We start from the raw sequence: 12,990 nt of genomic DNA on the forward strand, positions 1-12,990 counted from the left end.
CCTAAAAAGGGTCGGGAACGAGAATGGCTTCCGACCGCTCTACTGCAACCTTAGATACAAGAAGCCAACGCCTCGTCGCCTTCAACATTCTGAAGGAAAGTGATTTCCCACACAGAATTCTGGAGCCAGCCAAAGTAGCAATCAAACGTGAGAGTAAACTAAAGACATTCTTGAAAGGGTTCCCTCCCACCAGCCCTTCTCAGGAAGTTAGGGGATGTGTCCCACCGATAGGAAGGGGTAAACCATGGATGATGTGGGGTACAGAAGGGGGCCCATCACAGTGGAGGGGAAAGGACATCGGGAAGGGTGAAGGGAGAGCCCAGGGTCCCAGCCGAGCACCCGGCAGAGAGAGGGCAGCCAGATCACATGAGATACCTCTGCTGTCTTTTAAAATAAAATTAGTCGGGGGGCGCCTGGGTGGCGCAGTCGGCTGAGCGTCCGACTTCAGCCAGGTCACGATCTCGCGGTCCGTGAGTTCGAGCCCCGCGTCAGGCTCTGGGCTGATGGCTCGGAGCCTGGAGCCTGTTTCCGATTCTGTGTCTCCCTCTCTCTCTGCCCCTCCCCCATTCATGCTCTGTCTCTCTCTGTCCCAAAAATAAATAAAAAACGTTGAAAAAAAAAATTTAAAAAAAAAAAAAAATAAAAAAATAAAATTAGTCGGTTGAGCGTCCAACTTTGGCCCAGGTCATGTTCTCATGGTTCGTGGGTTCGAGCCCCGCATCGGGCTCTGTGCTGACAGCTCAGACCCTGGAGCCTGCTTCAGATTCTCTGTCTCCCTTTCTCTCTGCTCCCCCACCCCCCACCCCGCTCATGCTCTGTCTCTCTCTGTCTCAAAAATAAATATAAACATTAAAAAAATTGTTTTAATAAAATAAAATAAATTATAGTCTATACGCCCCTAGGTAAAATAGTGAGTGTTGACTATAGAAAATATGACATAGGGAAAAGGGCAGCCTGGCCCAGCTTCCACATGCTCTTGATCATTTGCTGATGAGTTTCCTCTTGCTCCCCCAGGCACAACCACCTCTGTCAGCTGGGAACCCTCATGCTTTGACCTCATGATTGAACAAGTGGCAACTGAGAAGCAGAAATCCAGAGGAGCCCACTCCCCCCATATACGTTGGCACACATATACACATACACACATACACATACACACAGGCACAGACCTCGCCATCGACTTGCTGGGAGCCCCAGGTTTTCAGGACCCATTCATAACCTCACCGGCTTCTCCAGAAGAGGCTCCAGTCCCCTCTCAGGAGAGCCGAAGGCAGACTGTGACCAGAGGCTCTGTTCAGCTGACCTTCCCTGGAAGCCGTCACCTGCCAAAAATAGACAGCCCTTCTCGGGCTTCTGTTACTTTGTATACTGACTACCATTTTCATTTCTGCACGTGCAAATCCTGCCTGATAAAATTTTCTAAGATTTTCTTTTGATTGAGGCAGAAATTAAAGAGTGGAGAGAAGAATGTGCCCAGAAGTCATGAAGTCCCAGAAGCTGGTATGCAAAGGAACATAGGTGAGTGCACCTAAAATGGAAAGTTTGAGGCGGGAGTTTGCAAGAAGTCAAGCCAGCCAGGTGAGCTACAGGGCTGACCCCTGGACCGTGGGGGCTTTAAGGCAGAGCAGTCCAATAGATGGCCACACCCTCTCCCAAAGGGCATTCCTGGACTTCCCTGAGCACCAGAGCAGCCGTGGGCACTGCTGGCGAGGGTCCTGGTATTGTGAGGAGTCCTGCGGGGCCCAGGGTCTCCCACATTGCTGCCCTGCTGCCCTTGGCTGCTGGGCCTGGAGATGTCTCGGGGCAATGGATGGACACAGTCGTGCTGACACGGGAGCTGCCTCGGAGCTGGAAGCCCCACAGGTGAGCAGGCTGGGCCCAGGGAACTTGTCTCTGTTCCGCAGCCACACCCTGAGTTCTGGTCCCAGACAAGAGTTGGGACCTGGGCTGTGGCCCCAGCTCCCCGCACCTGCCCTCAGTGATCAGGAGAGAGTGGACGATGCCCTCTCCAACCCAGGTTATCTCACCTGGGCCACACATGAACATCTAGAAAGGTTATGGGATTAGACTCGTGGTCAAGAGAGCTATCATGCAGGTAGTGGGGCACTGTTCCCCTCCTGAGCCCCAGGGAGGGTCACCCCCAATCCCTGCCTCTCTAGACTGGACCCCTCAGTGCTTCCTTCCCCACCCTTCCGCTTGCCACAGGCCTCAGGGGTCCTCGGAGCCTTGTTTCGTCCTCAAAGAACAGGAACAGAGGTGGGGATTCGCCTCAGTGTCACAGCCCAAGAGCCCAAAGTGTCCCAACCCCAGCCAGACGCCCCGAGCCTGGAGCCCCTTCAGAGCAGGCGCGGCAACGCCGACCACAGCCACGAGGTGGCGCCAGGAAACCGCCTGAGACGCCCAAACCCAGCCCCAGCCCGGTTTCATAGCTCTTCCTCTCTCCGCGCCGGCCGGGGTCCCCTCGGCTCGTCCGCACCCGGGCCTCGGTTCACAGCAGAGCCTGGCCGGTGGGCCGCGGGCCGGAGAGGAGGCGGGGGAAGCGGGGCAGCTGTCGGGACATCCTCGTGGAAGGAGCCTAGGGACCGCTTCGGTCCAGGGCGACCTGGAGGCTGGACGCGTGCACCAGCAATATCCGGGGTCCTGAAGGTGCCCCCATCAGGTGTGCAGCCCACCCTCCCCACAGAACCCCTGGGGTGAGCCGTGTTCCTCCTGGATCGTAAAAGGGAGAGTAAGGGAATAGAACATGGAGGAGAAATAGAAGACCTTGTCGTTGGCAGAGCACCTCGGGTGCCCAATTCTGCCTGTGCCCAGCTCTGGGCCAGACTTAGTATTTCTAATCTTGTACAGGGATGCTCCTATTACCAACCATTCTCCACCTTCCTTTCCCAGGCTGCACAGCTCTCGGTGGTGGGAGCTCACTGACAGTGGAGCTCACGTCTGCCACTCAGCCCCAAACCCTCAGCCAGGGCCACCCCATCTGTGCAGGGGCGCCTCAACCCCATGGAAGGACCAGAAGTGCTCACCACTGTGCGGGGCCAGGAGTCATCCCAGGGACCTGGCACACTCCTAACCTGAAGCCCAGGCTCCTGCAGCCTGAAGAAGGACAGGCTCCCCACCCCCACCCAATCTACCCCTGAACTGCAGCCACCTCCCTCCCGGCCCACACACCCTGTTGGGGAACCAGGAGGCCTGGAAAGAAGAGGAGCTTTAGAGCCCAGGCAGACCTGGAATAAAGCTGGTTCTGCACTTACTGGCTGTGTGATCTTGGGCAAGTCGTCTAACCTCTCTGGGTCTCACTGTCCTCATCTGTAAAGCGAAAGCACTCGTGCCCACCCCGGGAGGTTGTAACTGGTAGAAACCATACCCATGAAAGAATATTCCTGGTGTGTAGTAGATCCTCAATAAACTCTGCTGATTGGATATTCATCGGCTCCTATTTTGTATCAGACCCTCTGCTGGTGTTCAAGGGATCCCAGAGATGAAGGGGATGTGACTGCTGCCCTCCGAGAATGACCTTTGGGGAAGATAAAATCCATGCTTCAAAAGTCAGGCAGCATTTTCCTGATGTTAAATGTGGCGGCATTCAAACATTTATTACGTTTCAGGCTCTAAACACGCTGCAGGAAACAGTGAATGTAGTTACCCTTTATTGAGTATATACTCTGCACCAGGTTCCTCACCTACATTTGTTCAACAGCTGTGTGCTGGGGCCCTAGTGGGCGCCGAGTACTTGGCGGGGACCTGGGGCACAGCCACGAGCAGGATGGTGACTGCCCGCGAGGAGCAGACAAGCTAGCGGGGAGCAGATGACAAAGTCATGACACAGACGCACATGTAATTAAGGTAAGTGCCTCTCAAAGGGACATGGAAGGAGCCTTACCGAGGAGGACACCCGAGGGTGGGGGGAGGGAGCATCCGCCCCGATGCAGGCAGCAAGAAGGGGTGTCGTCAGTACCAAATTTTAAAACAATAAGAACCCACTAAAAGTGAGTCTGCTTTTTATTATCACTGCATACCAGCAATTCTAAACAGTGTCCTCCCCCTAGGTTCTGTTGTTGGTTTAAGACCTCAACGATTGTTTCCATTACTGTTAATTTTTAGTAATATACATGTAAGTTTCAAATTAGTACATTTTCATTACTTATCCCTTAAAAAACATTGTATTCTGCTTGGAAATTAATTGGGACAATTCCCAGTCATTGAGCCACTCCCGGGACCAGCTACCCGCGGTCATGTGGATGCAGAATTGTTCATGCTCACTTCAGAGGAATGTTGTGTCTCGAATCCCTGTTGCACTGTCCTTCATTTAAACAGTCCGTTTGGAATAAACATTGGTAGCATAGTTCTATGTGACCATTTGGAGTTCTTATTTGTTTAAAATTTTTCAACTTAGGGAAGTTATCTGAGAGCTGCTAGAATCAATCCTGAAGAACTACATGTGGACAATACCGCAATTTCTGGAATTTCTTGTTGAAAATGGATTTTTTCTGAATTTCCACCAAACATCCTTATGTTTAAGGCTCTCCCTAATTATTTGTGTGTCTATTGCTTCGGGTGAGAAAGAACATTTCCAAATAAAAATTAATTGAAAATATTCTTTGGTTAATTATGATCAAAGATAAATTGATAAATTTGATCAATCTGAGCTACTTCTTGAACATAAAAATATGCAAAGATCAGGGGAGCCCAGGTGGCTCAGTCAGTTAAGTGTCCGACTTCGGCTCAGGTCATGATCTCGCAGTCTGTGAGTTCAAGCCCCGCATCAGGCTCTGTGCTGACAGCTCTGAGCCTGGAGCTTGCTTCGGATTCTCTGTCTTCCTCTCTCTCTCTGCCCCCCCCCCCACACCTCTCTTTCAAAAGTAAATAAACATTTTTAAAAATATGCAAAGATCAGGGTTTTTTAAATGTTTTTTATTTATTTTTGAGAAAGAGCACGGGGGGGTGGGGGGTGGGGGGTGGAGGGGACAGGGGCAGAGAGAGAGGGGGACAGAGGATCCAAAGCTGGCTCTGCACTGACAGCAGTGAGCCCATGTGGGGCTCGAACTCATGAACCATGAGATCAGACCCAAGCCAAAGTTGGCTGCTTAACCGACTGAGTCACCCAGGCGCCCTGCAAAGATCAGTTTCGACAGTCTGACATGTCTGCAGAAGGCTAGAAAACAGAAAATGCAGTGTTATCATTTATTACCACAATAGATGTAAATAGACATTTTTCCCTTTCCTCAAAAAATACATTGATTAAAAGGTATTAATCCATTGCTTAAAACATTTTATTGTACTATAATATTGGTTTTATTTTTTACTATGATTATATGTATGAAATTCAATAAAAGAAATTTTGCACTGCATTTTTTATTGGTCACGGTTGCTATTCATGTCATGATTATTATTGAAAATCACGTATACGTCAGGCTCTGGGCTGATGGCTCGGAGCCTGGAGCCTGTTTCCGATTCTGTGTCTCCCTCTCTCTCTGCCCCTCCCCCGTTCATGCTCTGTCTCTCTCTGTCCCAAAAATAAATAAAAAACATTGGAAAAAAAAAAAAAAAAAAAAAAAAGAACTTCAGCCAGGTCACGATCTCGCGGTCCGTGAGTTCAAGCCCCGCGTCAGGCTCTGGGCTGATGGCTCGGAGCCTGGAGCCTGTTTCCGATTCTGTGTCTCCCTCTCTCTCTGCCCCTCCCCCGTTCATGCTCTGTCTCTCTCTGTCCCAAAAATAAATAAAAAACATTGGAAAAAAAAAAAAAAAAAAAAAGAAAATCACGTATAGAAGAGGGATATCTTTAAAAAAAAAAATCTACTCTGGATATCAAATACTCTAAGTATGCCTCTGCAGTCAGGAAAGGCTTCCCTTGAGTAAGTGAAACCCCAGCTAAGGCTTGAAGGGTGAGTTGGAGATGGCCAGGAAAAGAGCATGCTTTGGGCAGAGAGAAGAACATGTGCAAAGGCCCTGCATCACAGCAGAGGAAAAACTCAAAACCGGCACTATGGCTAGAGCAGAGTGAGCAAAGGTGAAGGGCCACAAGCTGAGACTCCAGAGGGTGGTAGGGGCCATGTGATTGGAATGGGATTTGGTTGGACTCTGAGAAAAACCAAAATAAGTGATTTAACTTAGATCACATTTTATTTCTGTTTCCCATAAGAAAAGCCCATAGGTTGGCAGGTGTGTGCATAGCAGTGTTAGGGACCAGGCCCCTTTTGTCTTATTGCTCTACTGGCCCCAGTATTAGCTTCCTCCTCATGGTCCAAGATGGCTGCTGGAGTCTCAGCCATCATGTATACATTCTAGTCAGCAGGAAAGAAAAGGGGCAAAGGAAGCCCTCCCCGCCCCCCCCCCCCACACACACATTAGAACCCAACACCTGCCTGTATCCAGTCAGTCATGATTTAATCATTTGGCCCATCCCAGCTATAAGGGAGGCTGGGAAATGGAGTCTACATAAATGGCTTTGTGCCTGGCTATAAGCAAGGATGCTCTTTCTAAAGAAGGAAAGAATGGGGGCGCCTGGTTGGTTCAGTTGGTGGAGTGTGAGACTCTTGATCTCGGAGTTGTGAGTTTGAGCCCCACATTGTGTGTACAGATTACTTAAAAGTAAAATCTTAAGGATGGCTGGGTGGCTCAGTCAGTTAGTCATTTGAGTTTACTCAGGTCATGATCTCACGGTTCATGAATTCGAGCCCTGCATCTGATGAGCTGGAGCTCTGCTTTCTCTCTCTCTCTCTCTCTCTCTCTCTCTCTCTCTCTCTCTCTCTCTCCCTCTTTCTCTACCCCTTGTGGGATTCTTTCCCTCTCTCTGTTCCTCACTTACTCGCGCCCTCTCGTTTTCAAAAAAATAAAATAAAATAAAGTAAAATAATATCTTCAAAAAACAAAGAAGGAAAGTCAAAACCACAATGAGATACCACCTCACACCTGTCAGAATGGCCAACATTAACAACTCAGGCAACAATAGATGTTGGCGAGGATGTGGAGAGAGAGGATCTCTTTTGCATTGCTGGGGGGATTGCAAACTGGTGCAGCCACTCTGGAAAACAGTATGGAGGTTCCTCAAAAAACTAAAAATAGAACTACCCTATGACCCAGCAATTGCACTACTAGGCATTTATCCAAGGGATACAGGTGTGCTGTTTCGAAGGGACACATGCACCCCATGTTTATAGCAGCACTTTCAACAATAGCCAAAGTATGGAAAGAGCCCAGATGTCCATCGACGGATGAATGGATAAAGAAGATGTGGTATATATATACAATGGAGTATTACTTGGCAATCAAAAAGAATGAAATCTTGCTATTTGCAACTACGTGGATGGAACTAGAGGGTATGATGCTAAGTGAAATTAGTCAGTCAGAGAAAGACAAATATCATATGACTTCACTCATATGAGGACTTTAAGAGACAAAACAGATTAACATAAGGGAAGGGAAACAAAAATAATATAAAAACAGGGAGGGGGACAAAACAGAAGAGACTCATAAATATGGAGAAAAAACTGAGGGTTGCTGGAGGGGTTGTGGGAGGGGGGATGGGCTAAATGGGTAAGAGGCATTAAGGAATCTACTCCTGAAATCATTGTTGCACTATATGCTAACTTGGATATAAATTTAAAAATTAATTAATTTAAAAAAATAAATTAAAGGGGCACCTGGGTGGCTCTGTCGGTAGAGCATCTGACTTCAGCTCAGGTCAGTATCTCACAGTTCTCTCATGATTCATGGGTTTGAGCCCCATGTCAGGCTCTGTGCTGATAGCTCAGAGCCTGGAGCCTACTTCAGATTCTCTCTGTCTCTGTCTCTCTCTCTGCCCCTCCCCGGCTTGCATTCTCTTTGTCTCTCAAAAATGAATAAACGCTTAAAAATTTAAATAAATAAATAAATAAATAAATAATTTTTTTAAATGTTTTATTGTTTATTTTTGAGAGAGAGAGGCAGAACATGAACAGGGAGGGGCAGACACACACACACACACACACACACACACACACACACACACACACACACATAATCTGAAGCAGCTCCAGGCTCTGAGCTGTCAGCACCGAGCCCGACGCGGGGCTCGAACTCACGAACCGCGAGATCATGACCTGAGCTGAAGTCAGACACTCAACTGACTGAGCCACCCAGGTGCCCCCAATAAATTTTTAAAAATGAAGGAAAGAATTGATCATGGGGGATGGGCACATGGCTGCCACACCACGAAAAGAATGTTGGCCTTTTTCCTAAAAGTAATAATAGCCATTGAAGGTTTTAAGAGCAAGAATAGTGTCCTACCTTCACTTTAGGATGGTAAGGAGTGGCTGGCCAGTCAGGGTGGCTTCAGGGAGGCAGGAGGAAGCTCCAGCAACGGTCCAGGCACAGTGGTGTGGGGGTGGAGTGGATGCAGAAGAAGAGGGAGAGGAGATGTCGAAGATGCCAAGACCAGAGTGGAAGAGAAGTAAGTTTGTGGGTGACCGAGCGAGGTCAGTTTGCACTTGTGATGTCTGAGGTGCCTTTAAGACATCCCAGTGGGGATGTTGGCGGGCAGTTGCCTACACAAGTCCAGAGCACAAAGAGCGGTCCAAAGGGCAGACAGGAGTGAGGGGGTTATGGTGACGAGATGCTAGTAATGCCACAGGCCAAAGGAACACACACAGGCGCGAGGGCAAAGGCTGAGCCTTGGTAATCCCATCAGTGACAGGCTGGGAAGAGAAAGTGGAGAAGGAAACAGCAAGACCAAAGATGAGACGAACAGAAGGCAGAGCTCTCGTGGAAGCCAAGGGGATTGAGTGTTTTGAGGAGAGAGAGAAGGCCTTCCCTGCCGTGACCTTCCCTGACCTGTACTGATGCAGAAGCAGGGATATGATGAGAAAACCTGAAGTCAGGGGTCAGCAGATCTGGCCCCGACACCTCCCTGACTAGAACTCAATTCCTCATCTGTAAAGTGGGGCCAGGACACCAACCCTTCTGTGTAGCCATTCTTGTCGCCTCTCCAACATCATTCCTCCTGACTTCCTCACGGAACCACAGTTTTGTTGGAGTAACTATGGCAGAGACTGCCGATTGCCCCCATATCCATTCTCCCTTCTTCCATAGAAATGGAAATTTCAGCTGGCCAAAGACTGCATTTCTCAACTCCTTTGCAGTAAGGGGTGGCCATGTGACTGCAGTGGGTTATGTTATAGGAGAGGAACCCCGAGCTTAGGGAACCTGAAACTTTCCATTTATTTATTTATTTATTTATTTATTTATTTATTTATTTATTATTTTAGAGGGTTCAAGGGAGAGAGTGTGAGCAGGGGAGAGGTGCAAAGGGAGAGAGAAAGAATCTCAAGCAGGCTCCATGCCCAGCGTGGAGGACCAGGCGGGGCTCAATCCCACGACCCCGGGATCATGACCTGAGCCAAAATCAAGAGTTGGACCCTCAACCAACTGAGCCACCCGGGGGGACCCGGGGAACCTGAGTCTTTCAAAACCAGATCTTAACAAACTTGCCCTTTGACCTGGACGAAAACGCTACCTTTAAGGCTGTTTGCTGTACACACCTCTTTGAGAGGTGTGCAGAAACATGAGAGACCCGCAGAGAATCATCTCCCAGCATTGCAGTAATATTGGATTTTGAGTGAGCAGCGGTGTAATTATGGCCCCTGAGACATAAAGTTGAATTGTTAGCAGCTTCCAGGAAAGCTCTCTTCATTCACTGTACGTTGTCACGTCTAGACGTGACACTTGCCGACAGGCGGCCATCTTGTGACCATAAAGAAAAACATGGCTGACCTCTTGGCAATGGCAGAGACAAAGATTGAAAATAGCCTTGGTACTTGACGACGCTGTTGAGCCACTCACCCACTACTGGCACCATTTCACTTCTTGCCACCTTGTTACGAGAAAGCAGAAATTTCCTCACCGTGGAAGCCACCGGAGTCAAGTGTCAGCTTGAAGCATCCTGAATCTTGCTCTAGTACGGTGCGCCTCCCTCCTACAAGTGCTGTGAGGCCATCCGGTGTGAAAGCTCAGGTGGGAAGTGCTGGGGGCAGGGTTACTCAGAGGGGACTTCGGACCACCATCAGGTCACTTGGGGGTTGGCGGAGGGGGCCCAGAAGAGGAGTGGAGCCCGGCGACACACTCGGCGATTTCAGGGTGGCTTGGGGCTGTGGGTGACAGATGGCTTGTCAGATCAGTTCGTCGGGACTAATGGGCTGCTCTGATACCACCCACGGAACATGCTGGGTGCAGATCTGAACAGTTGAGAGGGAGCTTTCTGGAGGCACTGGCTTTGAAGCCAAACGTGAATCTAATGGGGGGAGATTTCAAGCACCTTGAACAAGCTGGTGGGGCATATTTGGGGGAAAAGCAGGTATTCTATCACTCTTCAAATCCTCAAATGACCCTCCTCTCAATTAAATTCAAAAGCAATTATTGAGCACCTAGAGTGTGCAGATGAAAAAGACACAAGTGCTGCCTACTGCTGGCTTGACATCTGGAGGTGGCAGGGGATTATCATTTACCTCTCGGCTCAGGCTCACTTCCTCTGGGCAGCCTTTCCAGACCCACACCCTCCTCACCCCCACCTCTGCTGCTCACCATCTCAGCTGGGTTACCCTCCTGCTCCCCCTGGAGGCCCTCCAACTCAGCTGAGTCAGCCACCCCCCTCCCCACGCCCCACCCCTCCCCCCAAATCGGTCCAGTGTGGATCTTCCCACTCCCCCCACCAGGCCACACGCAGCACGATGCCAGGCACAAGAAACAGGCAGGACGCATGCGTTGAGAGGGACAGAGGAAGGCGAGCCCCTTCTGGGAGGTCCCACCAGAAAAGGGCTCCAGGGAGAGATGAACAGAGTGACAGGGCTGGGCGTGGGGATGGCCTGTCAGGTGGAGGGAAAAGGGGTGCAGGAAGATAGGGGCCAGGCCCTAAGCAGGGGGGTAAAATTCAGCTGGCAAGGTTACACGGAAGAACCTATGGATGTCCTTGGTGCTACAGCATGGGCAGGCCCCTGGGGATTTCGAGCAGGATAATTAACCTCATACAGGCGTGCCTCAGAGATATTGTGGGTCGGTTCCAGACCACCACAATAAAGCCAGTCAAATGAATCTTTTGGTTTCCCAGTGGTATAAAAGTTATGTGGACACTATATTGCAGTCTATTAAGTGTGCAATAGTATTATGTCTGAAACAACAATGTACATACTTAATTTTTTTTATTTTATTATTTTTTTTAACGTTTATTCATTTTGGAGGGACAGAGCGTGAGCAGGGGAGGGGAAGAGAGAGAGGGAGACACAGACTCTGCAGCGGGCTCCAGGCTATGAGCTGTCAGCACAGAGCCCAGAGTGGAGCTCGAACTCACAAACCATGAGATCATGACCCGAGCCGAAGTCAGAAGCTAACCAACTGAGGCGTCCAGGTGCCCCAGGTATATACTTAATTTAAAAAATACTTTATTGCAGGGGTGAAACAGTGACTCTTGATTCCGGGGTCATGAGTTCAAACCTCACGTTGAATTTAGAGATTACTTTTTATAAAATGATTGCTAAAAAATCCTAACCATCTTCTGAGCTTTCAGCAAGCTGAAATCACTGATCACAGACATAATAATAATGACTATAATGCCAATGAAAACTTTTGAAATATTATGAGAGTAACCAAAACATGACACAGAATCGTGAAGTGAGCAGCATTTGCTGCTAGAAAAATGATGTCCGCAGACTTGCTTGATGCAGACTTGCTTGGCCTTCAGTTTGTAAAAAAATGCAATATCTTTGAAGCAAAGTACAATAAAACAAGGGATGTCTGTAAAGCTTTATTTGGGCAATTGTGATGTGCCAGGCACCAGCTTAGATGATCTACATGTATTTCCTTTTTTGTTCTTTTAAAGTAATCTCGGGGCACCTGGGTGGCTAGTCGGTTAAGTGTCTGACTTTCGCTCAGGTCATGATCTCACAGTTCGTGGGTTCGAGCCCCATGTTGGGCTCTGTGCTGACAGCTCAGAGCCTGGAGCCGCTTCGGATTCTGTGTCTCTCTCTCTCTGCCCCTCCCCTGCTCATGTTCTGTCTCTCTCTCTCAAAAATAAATAAACATTAAAAAAAAAATTTTAATAAATAAATAAATAATCTCTACACCCAATGTGGAGCTTGAACTCACAACCTGGAGATCAAGAGTCACATGCTCTGCTGATGGAGTCAGCCAGGTGCCCCATGTGTTTCCTTCCTTAATCCTCGTGCCAACCCCATGAGATGGATATTAGCATCCCATTTGGCTGAGACACTGAAGCACCACAACCCCCAAGTGGCAAAGCTGGGACTTGAACCTCAAGTCCTATCCCCAGCAGGAGCTAGTGTTTCATGAACACTCATTGTGGGCCACACGCCTTATAGATAGCATTCCCCTTACCCATCCCAGCCACCCTTGCTGGAACATATCAGAGGCCACCTCTATGCTACACTGTCTCTCCCCTGCACTCCTGAACGTGGCATCGGTCTTTACTCGGGGAAAACTTTCAACACAGGGCAGGCCCTCAGCACCGGGGTGGGGGTGGGGCTCGGGGTGAAGGTGGGGCAGCTGCTGTATGAATGAGTCATCCTGGAAATGGCTCCTCCAGCCCCCTTCCAACCTTCAGATGGCCGCAGCCGTGGCCAACATCTTAACTGCAATCTCATGACAGACCCCAAGCTAGAACCACCAAGGTGAGCAGCTTCCAGACCCCTGACTCCTACACACTACATGTTGGAGGTTATCAGTAGGTAACTGATACACACATCATTCAGGGTCCGGCCCCTCCTGGCTGTGTGACTGTGGGAACTTTACCACTCTGAGCGTATGGTTTCTCTGGTTCAGACCTTTCTGCTGAACTCCGGATCAAACAAATCAGCAATCCCCATTAAGGTCCCTCAGGCATGGGCACTTAGCATGTCTCCCATACCTCTTAAACCCGCTTCCCACCATGGCTCAGGCCCTCATCAACTCTCCCTTCAATTACTGAAACAGCCCCCTCACTGATTCTCCTGCCTTGTACAAGGCTGC

At 49.2% G+C, this 12,990-nt stretch overlaps 2 long non-coding RNA genes across 4 annotated transcripts in view; one reads left to right on the forward strand and one right to left on the reverse strand.

The window, feature by feature from the left end:
• The window catches only part of LOC132666953 (uncharacterized), a 55,506-nt gene that overhangs the window by 14,462 nt on the left and 28,054 nt on the right, over nucleotides 1-12,990 (reverse strand). For all 3 annotated transcript variants that reach the window (XR_013555595.2, XR_009604918.3, XR_013555594.2), the window contains 3 exons: nucleotides 9,878-10,121; nucleotides 3,365-3,514; nucleotides 1,170-1,322 (listed from right to left, as the gene is read on the reverse strand). This is a non-coding gene — a long non-coding RNA (uncharacterized LOC132666953). The remainder of the gene's footprint in view (nucleotides 1-1,169; nucleotides 1,323-3,364; nucleotides 3,515-9,877; nucleotides 10,122-12,990) is intronic.
• LOC144616370 (uncharacterized) lies at nucleotides 1,317-5,303 on the forward strand. Its single transcript, XR_013555596.2, has 3 exons — nucleotides 1,317-1,518; nucleotides 3,698-3,843; nucleotides 4,394-5,303. It is a non-coding gene; the product is annotated as an uncharacterized LOC144616370 (long non-coding RNA).

The sequence above is a fragment of the Panthera onca genome, chromosome B2 (genome assembly GCF_046562875.1).
Source record: "Panthera onca isolate mPanOnc1 chromosome B2, mPanOnc1 haplotype 2, whole genome shotgun sequence".
Taxonomy (NCBI): domain Eukaryota; kingdom Metazoa; phylum Chordata; class Mammalia; order Carnivora; family Felidae; genus Panthera; species Panthera onca.